At 45.4% G+C, this 13,805-nt stretch overlaps 1 protein-coding gene across 2 annotated transcripts in view; it reads right to left on the minus strand.

Moving 5' to 3' along the window:
- CFL2 (cofilin 2) overlaps nucleotides 1–13,805 on the minus strand; it is a 417,537-nt gene that overhangs the window by 385,022 nt on the left and 18,710 nt on the right. The window lies entirely within an intron of this gene.

Consider the following 13,805-nt stretch of genomic DNA (forward strand, 5'->3'; position numbering starts at 1 on the left):
TAGAAGAGGCTTATGAGGAACACACAGTAAGACAAAGCTTTCAGGAACCCCTAGGAGATTTAAGAGTTTATGCAGTCCATTAGAAGAGGTATAGAAACAACCCATTCATCATCTGCACGTGTGCCAAAAAGAGAAGACTCAGAGAAGGGCAGGTCCAGAATTTTTTGCTGGACATGAGGAGAGAAATATGTGGGACAAAGCCATGGAGTCAGATACCTCCTGCTACTAAGTGAGTCATTTCCTCTGCAGCGGGATACATCATTACATCGCACTGCTTTTACCACGCAACTTTTACAACGCAACTGCCTTTATATCACATACCATTACAAAGCATGCCATTACAACGCATATCACTACAACGCATGCCTTTACAACACATGCAATTACAACGAATGCCATTACAATGCATAATAAGGTAAGTAATGAAGATTCTTTTGTTTTAGGATGGGTATGGGTTTGGGGGTAGATGGGAATAGTAATTTTTACCCATACGCGATCCAACACTTTACCTACTGTTGCACTCACTGGAGTGGGAATAGTAATTTGTACCCCTACACTATCCAACACTTACCCTATTGTTTCCCTAAAAGTATTATGCGTTGTAATGGTATGCATTGTAAAATCATGCGATGTAATGGTAGCTGCGATGTAAACACAATGTGGTAAAAGCATGCCTTGTAATTGTTTGCGTTGTAAAGTCATATATTCCTCTGCAGCACTGTTTAATCAGAGGTCAGCATGCCTTCTTTCACAATGTTCACAGTGGCTGATGTTCACAGTGGCTGACATTTGGCAAACCTATTTTTCTGTTGCGTCAATTTTTGGGCTGTAGACACCTATTTTTCTAAAGGTATATTTTTTTGTGCAAACCATAGGAAGATACAGCGTCCAAGAACCACTAGGAAATTTAACAACAAAGATACATTCTTCAGGGCTCAATTACCAACCATCGCTAAATAGGTTCTTTCTAGACAGTTCGTATTCTAAATCATTTTTTATCGTTTCACTCTTTGGGAAAAACAACCTATGAGACTGCTATAGAAGCCTAGATGAGAAGATGGACTGTGCTTCACAAAATCACTCCAAATCCCAGACGGTGTGATTTTGAAGCCATATTACATTAAAAAAAGGGTTTAAACTTGTGATTTAACTCTGTTTTAACAGGTCTAAACAAACTATCAGAAATACAGAACCTCTGATTTTCAGGGCTCTGCTTGCTCTTGTTGGGCTTTGAATCTCCCTGATTTTTCGTCTGTCTAGTATTTCTTTACAAATCTTGCTATTTTCTGCTCTTATCTTCACTCCTCAATATTAAATGCACAATCTTTAATGTTGACACAAGTTTCCAATTACTACACTGTAGCATGGCTTTCAACTAACTACATTTCCCATTTCTTTTTGATATTGATTACTGTTCCATTGGCCCTTTCTCACCACGTAACCTCTACCACACCCAGGTCCACATTCCCAGCATTCCCTTGTTACATTGTCACCCCCTAAGTTAAACAAATATACTTCACTCTAGCAGCGCTCACAATCACCACTGAAGAGCCTGAGCACGCAACTTGTTCTCCTAAAGACTTAAAGAATCACCAATGTACTGCTTCCAGCCCCTGGCATCCGACACCCGAGACTCCTTTAACATATCTGCTCCTTCACCGAGGTAATGTGAAACCAGTTATGAGGCAACCTTGTGTTCCTGGGAACATGGGCAGTAAATTTGCAATAAGAAAAACTTCAGTCCCTCTGGGAGAGCTTTAAGCCTAAGCTCCCCTGGCTAAATAGAACATATTTGAGGGAACAGACGTCCATACCGGTATATTTGTATCAGTTTGACCTGATGAAGACCCCTGTGAAGATATTATTGGGGGTCGAAACATCGACATATTGAATTGTTGACTATTGTGCAAGGGGGCTTAGGATTAAAGCTTTCTCCGAGGGATCCATTCACCTAGGGAGGCTTTCAATCCACTCCAAATACCCCTTTTCTGCAAACAACATTGCAGTTACTGTGTTTGGATAAATTACTGACCAAAAATGTTTTCAGTCCTTAGGATCCTGATCTTTCTATCTCAGTGTACTTTCATTCATTGTGGTAGGATTTTAAGCATTTGGATGTCTCCAACTGTCTGTAGAAAATATCCCAATTACTGCATTGAGATTAATTTATGATGAATAATTTCTCATTATTCAATAGGCCTTAGACACTTTGTCCACAAGTAAGGTATGAACAAAAAATGTTTTCAATGCACTCTGGGGTGGAGCACTTGTCTTTCCTTTTTAGATTATCAGATATTGTCACTCATTCAGTTTCTTTTGCCATAGGCCAGGCTAGTTCATTCTCCTCAGGAAAGTCTCTAATCATTCCGGGTTGAAATGCGTCGGCCCGTCTACCAGGGACAATAGATGACAATAAGGAACAATGGGGAGCCATTTTGAAAAACCCCACCGGACAATGAAGTGCTCTCCTGAATCACGCAGCCAATTACCCCTGTTGTCTTCCTTATTCTGAAGCGAAGACAGGCAATTTTTACAAATTATCTACATGTACTTGTTTTTCCCAAAATTATGAACTGGGGCTTAGGGATGTATGACGTTACAACGCATACTTTTACACCGCCTACCTTTACAATGCATTTTTTACACCGCAACATCCATTACAACGCACACCATTACAACGCATGCCATTACAACAAATTCTTTGAACCTAACTTTACAACGCATTCCACTACAACGCATACTACATTTACAACGCATACCATTACAACGCATTACATTGCATTGCATGTAAGGTAAGTGTTGGATAGTGTAGGGGTAAAAATTACTATTCTAACTCCAGGGGGTGCAACAGTAGGGTAAGTGTTGGATAGTGTAAGGGTACTATGTGTTGTAATGCTATGCGTTGTAATGGTATGCGTTGTAGTGGTGTTCGTTGTAGTGTCGTGCGTTGTAATGACTGTGTTGTAAATGCATGCGTTGTAATGGATGTTGCGTTGTAAAAGTTTTGTTGTAATGGTAGTGCGTTGTAAAAGTTGCGTTGTAAAGGTTGTATACCGGGACTTAGTTTTATTAAAAATGATTTTTTAAGAAAACACATGTCATTGTCCATTCCCACAAAAAGAAAGTATTGGCACAAATCATTTTTATATATACATATAATTTTTTGTATTCACTTTATGTCTTTTGTAAATGTATGTCCTATACATAAGAATTATTTATTATTTACACTCCTATTCTGTGTATGTGTATTGAATCTATGTATAAATGTATGAACTATTTCTAAAAGTTGGTTTTGAATGAAATTTTCCAAGGATAAATTAATTGCTACGGTTGTCCTTTCTATAAAATTATACTCTAAAATGTTCACATACAAGGTTTTTTCTTTTTGTTTACTAGCATAAACAAAAGGATTGGCATAGCCAAAAGTTCTCAAAGGCAAGACCTATTGGCTTTGCCACTGTTTGCTGTTTTTCTCATTAGAACACCCACATGGCAAGGGTGTGCCCTCGCCTTGGGTCCAATGACGAGTCAGGCTACATCTCTCAGATGAAGTCGAGTAAGGTCAAAAATTGACTGGGTTTGCTTGCCTTCCTGTGTGACATGAACATGGCCTACCAATAGGGGGTGGGCAGTCCACAAAAGTTAAGTTGGCCTAACGGCTAGGACGCTCGAGATCGGACCTGGAGAAACTGGTTTTGAGTCTCGGTAAGAACGCCAAACTTCCTGTGATTCTGGGCAAATCACTTAATCTCCCAGTGCCTAACAAAAATGAATGTGTGTCCTAATGTAACGTAACTGGTGCTATGTAAAGCGCTCTGATACCCGATTCGGTTCGGGTCTAGTTCGCGCTATATAAAACTCTGCCCAAAAAAAAATAATAATCAGGAGTCCTAATGCTCCACACAGAAGAAGTGGAAAAAGCTATTTCAAGGAGTTTGTCATCTCATTTAGCTGTGCCCCCAGAGGTCGGTTGTGGTGGAACACTGCCAAGCACTATGACCTTACAGACTTTCCATCCTTTGGTTAGACCAGTAATCTGTCTTCAGTGAGGGACACTAAGAAGGAAAGTCTTTAATGATGCTGACATTCCAAGACATCACATGAAGCTAAAGTAAATCTAGAATAAAGAATTTTAAGACTATAAAATACGATAAAGGCCGATCAGAGTAAAGATTGATCCATACCGCACAAAAAAGTCAAATGAACCGAGTATTGTCACTGCAGTGACTCTTGGGGTACCTTTGATGTTTTAAAGTGACAGAAACCAACACTTTGACAATCAAGCTCTGTATCCATTTCATTTGTTCTTACTTTTTAAAGGTAACAACTTACAGAAGTGTTTGATGCCCTTGGGCGCTACAAGCTATTTTAATCCTAATGTGGTTATGTACAGTTTCCTCAGATTTGAACAAGAAACTACTAACAGATATCCCTGCATACACAGGGACCCTCACATAGTCAGCTAATGTGTGTATTAATATTGGCACAGAACCCACCATTGAGTGGAACCAAGTTAACATGTTGCTCTTGAACTCTTTCTCGCTTTACTTTCATAGCTGTGTTCACTAGTTAAACAATTTCCATGTCGGATCATCGGTCCTGAAGAGGATGATGCTGCAATGCTTTTTTGACAGTTGAACAATTCTGATGTCGGGTCATCGGCACTGATGAGGAAGATGCTGCAATTTTTGCCACCAGTTGAACAATTCCCATGTGGGATCATCGGCCCTGATGAGGAAGATGCTGCAATGCTTGTTCATCTGTTGAACGATTCCAATGTCAGATCATCGGCCCTGATGAGGACAATGCTGCAGTGCTCGTGCGCCAGTTGAAAAATTCCCATTTCGGATCATCGGCCCTAAAGAGGATGATGCTGCAATGCTTGTCACCAGTTGGACGATTACGATGTTGGATCATCAGCCCTGATGAGGACGATGCTGCAATGACTGTTCACCAGTTGAACGATTACGATATCGGATCATCGGCCCTGATGAGGACGATGCTGCAATGCTTGTTCACCTGTTGAACGATTCCAATGTCAGATCATCGGCCCTGATGAGGACAATGCTGCAGTGCTCGTGCGCCAGTTGAAAAATTCCCATTTCGGATCATCGGCCCTAAAGAGGATGATGCTGCAATGCTTGTCACCAGTTGGACGATTACGATGTTGGATCATCAGCCCTGATGAGGACGATGCTGCAATGACTATTCACCAGTTGAACGATTACGATATCGGATCATCAGCCCTGATGAGGACGATGCTGCAATGCTTGTTCACCTGTTGAACGATTCCAATGTCAGATCATCGGCCCTGATGAGAACGATGCTGCAGTGCTCTATGCCAGTTGAAAAATTCCCATTTCAGATCATCGGCCCTAAAGAGGAGGATGCTGCAAATCTTTTTCCGCCAGTTGGACGATTACAATATCAGATCATCAGCCCTGATGAGGACGATGCTGCAATAACTGTTCAACAGTTGAACGATTTCAATGTCGGATCACTGGCCCTGATGAGGGCGATGCTGCCATGCTTGTCACTAGTTGAACAATTCCCATGTTGGATCATCAGTCCAGAAGAGGATGATGCTGCAGTGCTTGTCCGCCAGTATAAAAATTCCCATTTCAGATCAACAGCCCTGATGAGGACGATGCTGCAATGCTTGTTCACCTGTTGAACGATTCCAATGTCGGATCACCAGCCCTGATGAGGGCAATGCTGCAGTGCTTGTCCGCCAGTTGAAAAATTCCCATTTCGGATCACTGGCCCTAAAGAGGATGATACTGCAATGATTGTTCGCCAGTTGGACGATTACAATGTCAGATCATCAGCTCTGATGAGGACGATGCTGCAATGACTGTTCATCAGTTGAACGATTTCAATGTCGGATCACTGGCCCTGATGAGGACGATGCAGCAATGCTTGTCACCAGTTGAACAATTCCCATGTCGGATCATCAGTCCTGAAGAGGATGATGCTGCAGTGCTTGTCCGCCAATTGAAAAATTCCCATTTCGGATCAACAGCCCTGATGAGGACGATGCTGCAATGCTTGTTCACCTGTTGAACGATTCCAATGTCGGATCACCAGCCCTGATGAGGGCAATGCTGCAGTGCTTGTCCGCCAGTTGAAAAATTCCCATTTCGGATCATTGGCCCTAAAGAGGATAATACTGCAATGATTGTTCGCCAGTTGGACGATTACAATGTCAGATCATCAGCTCTGATGAGGACGATGCTGCAATGACTGTTCATCAGTTGAACGATTTCAATGTCGGATCACTGGCCCTGATGAGGACGATGCTGCAATGCTTGTCACCAGTTGAACAATTCCCATGTCGGATCATCAGTCCTGAAGAGGAAGATGCTACAATCATTGTTCGTAGTTGAACGATTCAGATGTCGGATCATCAGCCCTGATGAGGACGATGCTGCAATGCAAAGGATGGGATAGCCCCTTCCTTGTCCCAGGGGACATAAAAATGGACTCCGAAGGTTCTACCTGATTAACAAACTATTACTGTGAAATGCCTGATCTTTACCTATTGACACTTTTAGCAGATGCTCACACCGAGAGTGGTTGACCACGTCTGTCATACACACAGGTTCAGACCATTATCCTTATGCCAAAATCATGGGGTTGCAACAGTTGCCCCTCTGCTATTGCAAAGGTTTTGTTTTCCCGCTTCTTGTTACTGTTTCCGCTGTCATATTGAATTCTTAGTATTCGTTTGTTCTTGTCTTTTCCAGTTCCTTATACTGCGTAATATGGTCCACAGATGCTTCTGGGGAGGAAGCGTGGGATGGGGGGATTTGAGGGGAAGGGACTTTATTAATTTTTGATTTAGATTTGCTTCTTACAGTGTTCAATGGCTACACAGAACAGTACTACGCTTCACCCAACGATTTTACGCATGCCTCCACAACGGTAGAACACTAAAATCCAATTTGAACACTCTCATGGAATGTTAATGGACTAAACAATCAAATAAAACGAGTGGATGTTAGGCATTTCATTACATGCTACATTCCCAATATCCTTTTCCTCCAACAAACGCATTTACTGGGTTCCAACAGTAAAGTTCTTGGATGGTACAGCTACAGCGAATTATATCATGCAGGATTCACATCCAGTTCTCGCATCATAGCCATTCTGCTTCATAAAACAACCCCTCTCTGGGTTATTCACTGAGTGGTAGATCATCTGGGCAGATATGTTTTTGTTGCGGGCCTTATGCATGGTTAACAATGGACATTTGTCAGAGTCTACTGCCCTTGAGCCCTTCTTGATGGTTCCTTACATGCATTAACTAAGGCTCTAGCCGACCTATCCCCTGACACTTTGATCGCTGGAGGCGACTTTAATACAGTCATGGACAAACACTGTGATGTTTGGCACTCAACAATATAGTAAAACAGAAAATTGTTCAATCAAAAAAGCTGTATGGATATACTTATCCTCGATGGGGCGTTTATTCACGCCGGGAGCTGCAGAACCAAGTAGGTGTCGCCATGGGGCAAGGATCCTTGACAAAAGTTTGACTACAGGACTGCTCCTTCTCTCTGCACTCGTGGAAAGTGTGTTGTCCATCCGAATTGGGTTGGACAAACCTATGAACAAATGCCCCATCGAGGATAAGTCTATCCATACGGCGTTTTTGATTGAAGAATTTTCTGTTTTACTATTTTGTTGATATTTCCAGGGAGGGATTTATCGTTGTGGTTTGCCCTGAAGAAAGCTGTGACCCATAGGACCATTTACTGGCTGAAACATGTTGGCAATGAATATAGAGTCTTAGGACCATTGTATTCTTGGGACACCCTACTATTTGTTTTTAATATCTGCCATTACTGCATATTAAAAGGATACCAGGAGTATTTGCGGGATTTTTAATCTTTAACCCCCCTGGCCTCTTCTCAAAAGTGCTCCCTGAAACACGGTTGAGCCCACCCTGGCCTTTAGGAGCCAGGGTGAACCCGTTGATGAAGCAAGACATTATTAGAGTATGTGAGGGTTACTATACAAAGAGGTATTGCTCCCAGTTTTGGTAGTAAGATATGATCAGACCTCCTTAGTAGAGAATTGTGCCTATATCTAATATATCAAATATCAGTTTCCATTGGGCGGGATACTTCTTGTTATTGATTATTATTTGGGAGGACGTATTCCTTCCCCCGTTTTGCTTCCATTGTGTGGGAGTACCTCTCCACCCTTCATGCCTTTGGCCGGTATTGTGTACAGCTGATCCACAGTCAACATGGACGCCCAATATCACACCACTCATGACCCAAACGATTGATTATCTTAGAAAATGGAAATACCTCCAATTGTCAATTGTAGGGAAAATTGCACTGGTAAAATGATATTACTCCATTAGCTTCTCTGCGCTCTCCTACTTTCCACAAAACACTCCAAAGTTCTTTTTCGACAATCTCAATGCACATTTCAGTGCTTTTCTGTGTGGGTGGTGGTAGACAAGCGAAGATATGTTTGGTGAAATGCAACCAACTTACATATGATGGTGGGCTGGGCATAGCCGAAATGCGACTCTCCTATTAGGCGACACAGCGGGCAGTCAATAATGACTGGATACTTACAGATAGAAATGATCGGGCATACTGATTAGACGTAAACATCTTCTGTAACACAAGTCAACCATGCCCAGGTCCTATACATCCCCACAGTGACAATTGCGACACTGACCATTTGCTGTTCTGCCCTGAGAGAGCTCAAATGGTACCACAGGTTGACACAGGAAACTCCTCTATGGCTGGGAGACTGACACCCTTGTAGTGGTAGAGCGCCTGACTTTAAGAAGTGGGATATTTTGGGGATTTCCAATTGGGAGACGTCTGGATGGGAGACCACATGAGGTGCTTCGAGGAACTACAAATACATTTTCAGATGTACAAGTCTCAATCTTTTTAGTTGCTTCAACTCAGATACATATCCATAGGCCACATTGAGGCTGGAATCCCAGGGGAAGAAACATATTCCATAAATGTACTGTTCGCTACATTCCCTCCCTCCTGACCCACTGCTGCCCTTGCGAAAGACATGGAACGCTGACTGAGGTCCCCCCAATGATGGTAACTGGAGAGAAGCCACCAGTGGCAGCTGGCATGTACCAAGGATGGAGAGGCGGGGGCACACATTTCTTTTTTATAATAAATTAAATAAACATACATTCCTTTCTTGCAGAGTGACGTCCTCCTCCCTTGGGTGCCTTCTGGAAGCTCTAGAACAGGAAGCTGCACTACCCAATCCTGGTACAGCTCTCACAATCATGAGAGCAGCGTCAGGATTGGTGGGAGGGGCCTCACTCAGAGCTCTCAAGCAGGGCCGGACTGGGAACCACAACTGGCCTAGGCAAAGTGCCCGGCCGGCCCCCTCTCCCCACTCGGGGGGGTTGGAGGTGCCGCCGAGCTCTTTGCCGGGGCCGGTTTTCGGACAATTTTCGTACAGGGCCGATTTTGCAGCTATGCTGCAAAAACGGCCCTGTAAGAAAAACGGCCCCCAGGGGTCCAAAACAGGCCCCACCCATGCGGCACACCGGGGGATTGCCCGGTGCCTGCTATGGGCAGTCCGGCCCTGCTCTCAAGAGCACTGTCCTTTCTCTAACCCAGCTGTGTAAGACACCAGGTTAGAGAAGTATAAAATGCACATGTTTGGCTGGCCGGCCCAAGAAGGCCGTCGTAAGGCACATTTTAAAGAGCACAGCTCCCTGCTGCTGCCACTCAGCAGCACTGGCCCCACCCCGTACTGACACTTAGGGCCCGCCATACCCCGGGAAACAGGACCGCCCACAATGCTTGCGGCGGTCCCGCAATGCCACAAAAGCAAGTTGTGCCTTTCAATGCACAACGTGACAGGCACCGCGCAGTGCCTGCCAGGTTGTACATTGGAATGTACCCCCCATGTGCACCCCCAACCCCCTAGAATCCTTGGGGGCCCCAATGTCGAAATCCGCATGCCTTTCCGCCACGGCGTTGCCGCCGCGGAAAGGCTTGTCCCCGCCTGCATACTAATATGGATGGCGGTGTCTACCAGACACGCCACCATATTAACAGCTTTTCCGTCCGGTAGGCAATCGGGCGGATTGCCTACCGGTGGAAAACAGGCGGACAGTGTTCCCGTCCGCCGGGGTCCCCCCCCCACGCCATCGTAATGTGGCGGGGGAAAAGTCATGCGGGCGGAGGATTTTGGCGGGCGGATCGCCATCGCCATATGGGCGGTGGCAATCTGCCCGCTATCCTAATGACCCCCTTAGTTCGGAACGGGTTGCTGAAAAATTAAATGGTAATAAATAAAAGTTATTACCGTTTTGTTTTTCATATCTGGGGCATCGCTCCTCCACGTAAAATGGAGGAACCGCACCAGGAAGCCACAATGAACTGCGCTATCTCAAAAGTACATTCTACACCCCAGAACACCTATACAAAATTAAACCATCCCACTCACTCCTCCGCACTAGATGCCGGGCCTTAAGGGGAAGTCTTTTCCATATGGTCTGGAAATACCCAGTTATCTGGCCATACTGGAGACGAATCCAGCGAGAAATGGCTTCAGTGTTGGGTTTTCCCATTGACCAGTCACCTAAAACTGTGCTCTTGGGTATTAAGGAAGATAAAGGTGGAACGTAGGGTCAACACACTTTTATTGGCTAGAATATAGGCGGGGGAATGAGGGGGGTCAAAAGTGACAGCAAAACAATGGAGGGCCCTTCAAACCCCCCCCCCCCACACTCTGAGGGAATGGGGTACTGGCATGGATTGCTGTTGTACCCTTGAAAAGATGGCATATAAAGCAAGGGGCTGTCAATTTATATATGACAGGTTGCGGGACTCTATTTAAATGTCATTAATGCCAAGCTCTAAAAATAAAAACTTTGATAAAAGAGGGGCAGATCTGGGAAGAAAAGAGGCAGATCTAAAGGGATTGAAATATGAAAAACACAAATCTAGTGGGGGTTTAGAGAGACACGTTAATCTCTGGATTTAAAGCCCTTGGCAGCTGCGGTTTGCGCAAGAAGAGTGCACAGAGGCATGAGTATGTCACCTGTTGGGTGTTGGGGACATGGAGGGGCATGGGTAGGTTGAAGTGCTATGCTGTGCTGAGCAGTGGTGGCTGTGGAAAGATGGCGGTGGCGTGCAGGAGTGGTAGCACAGGAGTGGTTGCTGCCGCACTCCTAACACACGTCGTCGTGAGATGGGACAGTGAATAATTTGGTGCCAAACTATTCAACTCCCGTTTATAGTTTTGTACACTTCTCAATCAATCAATCAGGATCTATAAAGCGCGGCAAATCATCCGTTAGTGTCGAAAGTTAACACTTTTGCCACAGCGCAAATTCAGCCGCGGCGCGGTCTGGGCTGGGGAGTGGGCGTGGCGCTCCCTTACTCATGACGGCGCCACGCCTTCATGACTCAGGGGCGGCGTGTGCTCATGACGGCGTGGAGCCGCAATGACTCCGCCCACTCACTAATTCGCCCACACAGGCGGGGAATAAGTGCCGCGCATGCGGAGCGGCAGTTGATAGCGGCTCCACGCCGTCATGACAACGGGCAACGTGTGCTCATGACGGCGTGGAGCCGTCATGACCCCGCCCACTCACTAATTCGCCCACACAGGCGGGGAATAAGTGCCGCGCAGGCGGAGCGGTAGTTGATAGTGGCTCCACGCCGTCATGAGCACACGGCGCCCGTTGCTCATGACGGCAAAGGGTTAAAAGTGCTGGGGGAGAGAGGAAGGGGGACTCAAAATATTTACCCAAAACAGGAAAGTATTAATTACAGAGGGAAAACTGAGCTGTTTAAAGTTTCTATTCACTCGATGTTTTTAAAGAAATCGGAGCTTTTAGAGCCGAGAAAGACATCCATCAAGTGAATAACAGTGAAGTTCTTACTGAAAATAACACATCCCATTTATAGTGGCTTGGCGCCATCTTCTGGAGCTTACCGGTGTTGCTAAATTTACAAACTGCTTCCAGTGTTTGGTGAAACAAGCATTGTGTCAACCGCTCGGTTCCTTTATTTTTTGGAGAGAGTTTTATACTTGACCCGAAGGTATCAGAGCGCTTTACATGAGCACCAGTTGCGTTAAAGACTGTGTTAGTATGTATACAGAGCGGCACACATGCAAGCATCCTTCTGCAAGGTACCAGCAGACATACAGACAGATATACCGGCACCATGGCCAACACACAGGTGACCCGTAGACCAAAGCCATGATTATGAATCGCATGTGAGGTGTGTGTCTGAGTTTGCATTTCATCCTAAGGGGAAAATGTGAACAATCTTCTGTTCTTTTTAACTTGCTGGGGAGAACTTCACGTGAAAAGGGCTAAGTGAAATAAGGTGTTTACAAGAAATAAAATAGAAAGAGAAAATATACAGATAGGTGAGACAGAAGCAGCTTAGTGGGGTGCTATTTGAAGTGTGAGGCAGAGAACTGAGATAGAAAGAGATAGCGGAGAGGCTGAAATGTAGAGGTAGCGACAGAGTGGCAAGAACAGACGAGGTAGTGAAAGAGGTAGCGGGAAGAGGATAAGAGATGTATTGAGAGAGTAGAGTGGTGTAGTCAAGTGGCATAGAGGGAGCTGAGTAGAGCATTGTAGAGTGGAGTAGAGTCTCATACAGCCCCTCCACTCTATGCCACTCCACTCTAGAACCAGTGGCGGCTGGCACTGATCAGAGGTGGTGAGGCGGGGAGGGGGTAAATAAAACATTAAATTAAACCTACTTCTTGTCTGCGACGCAGAGTCCTTCTTGTCACGTATCTCCATTCCTTCTTGCAGCTTCAACAGGAAGCACCTATGATCCCCTGAGCCAATCACAACCCTGCAATGCAGAGTTGTAATTGGTCTGAGCACCATGGTTTGGCACTCAGATATGGGGCCTGGGCATGTTCACCACCCATGCTTTAATTGCATCAGAGCCGGTGAGATACTTAGGGATTTGGCTCAGCCGGAAGAGGGACGAACTATGGTGTGTCAACTATGGCAGGTGATGTCTTGGCTGGAAGAGAGAATCCTGGTTTGGAGTCGCCTTCCCTTGTCCCTGGCAGGCCGATTCGCCATTGCCAAAATGGTGGTCCTTCCAAAATTTCTAAATCTCTTTCTCAATATCCCCATGCTGTTTTCCTCGCAATTCCTACAAAAACTGCGTTCCAATATGATATCTTTGGCGTGGGCTGGGAAACATCCCAGAATGACATGGGAGATTCTAACACTGCCGTTCCAAGAGGGTGGCTTGGGGGCGCCAGATATGACATTATACGCACTCTGCGCTCAGGCTCAATACCTACATTCTTGGGTACACCCAGTGCCATTCCAGCGGCATATCGCGGTCGCTGCCTCCTCGACACCTTTATACCTGACACTTTACCTACCCTTCAGGCCCCGGCAAGAGGCAGTTGATACTGTTGAGTGCGTATGATGTGCATGGGATGGACGGCATCGCCGAGCGCAACTGCAGTGCCTTTTATGCCTCAGCCGTTCCTCTGGTGCACACTCCAATGTTACCTGCACTGCACGATGAGGAGGCGAGAGCGCAAGTGCACAAGTGAAGACTATTTACATATGGAGACCTATATCCGGGAAGTCGCTTTCTCCCCCCGTTTCCCACGGAGGGAACCCCATGGCCTACCTTTTTAGATACCCTCCTTTACTATCAGATTTGGGCTACCTGCCCCGCGCAACATGCTACATTTCCTGGAACCCTACCTACACTGCATGCTCTCGAGCATATACTTACCACTCCTTCCCCCCGCAAACTGGTCACGTCTATATGCCAATAGCCAAGATAAGG

This window comes from Lissotriton helveticus, chromosome 9 (assembly GCF_964261635.1).
Source record: "Lissotriton helveticus chromosome 9, aLisHel1.1, whole genome shotgun sequence".
Classification (NCBI taxonomy): Eukaryota; Metazoa; Chordata; class Amphibia; order Caudata; family Salamandridae; genus Lissotriton; species Lissotriton helveticus.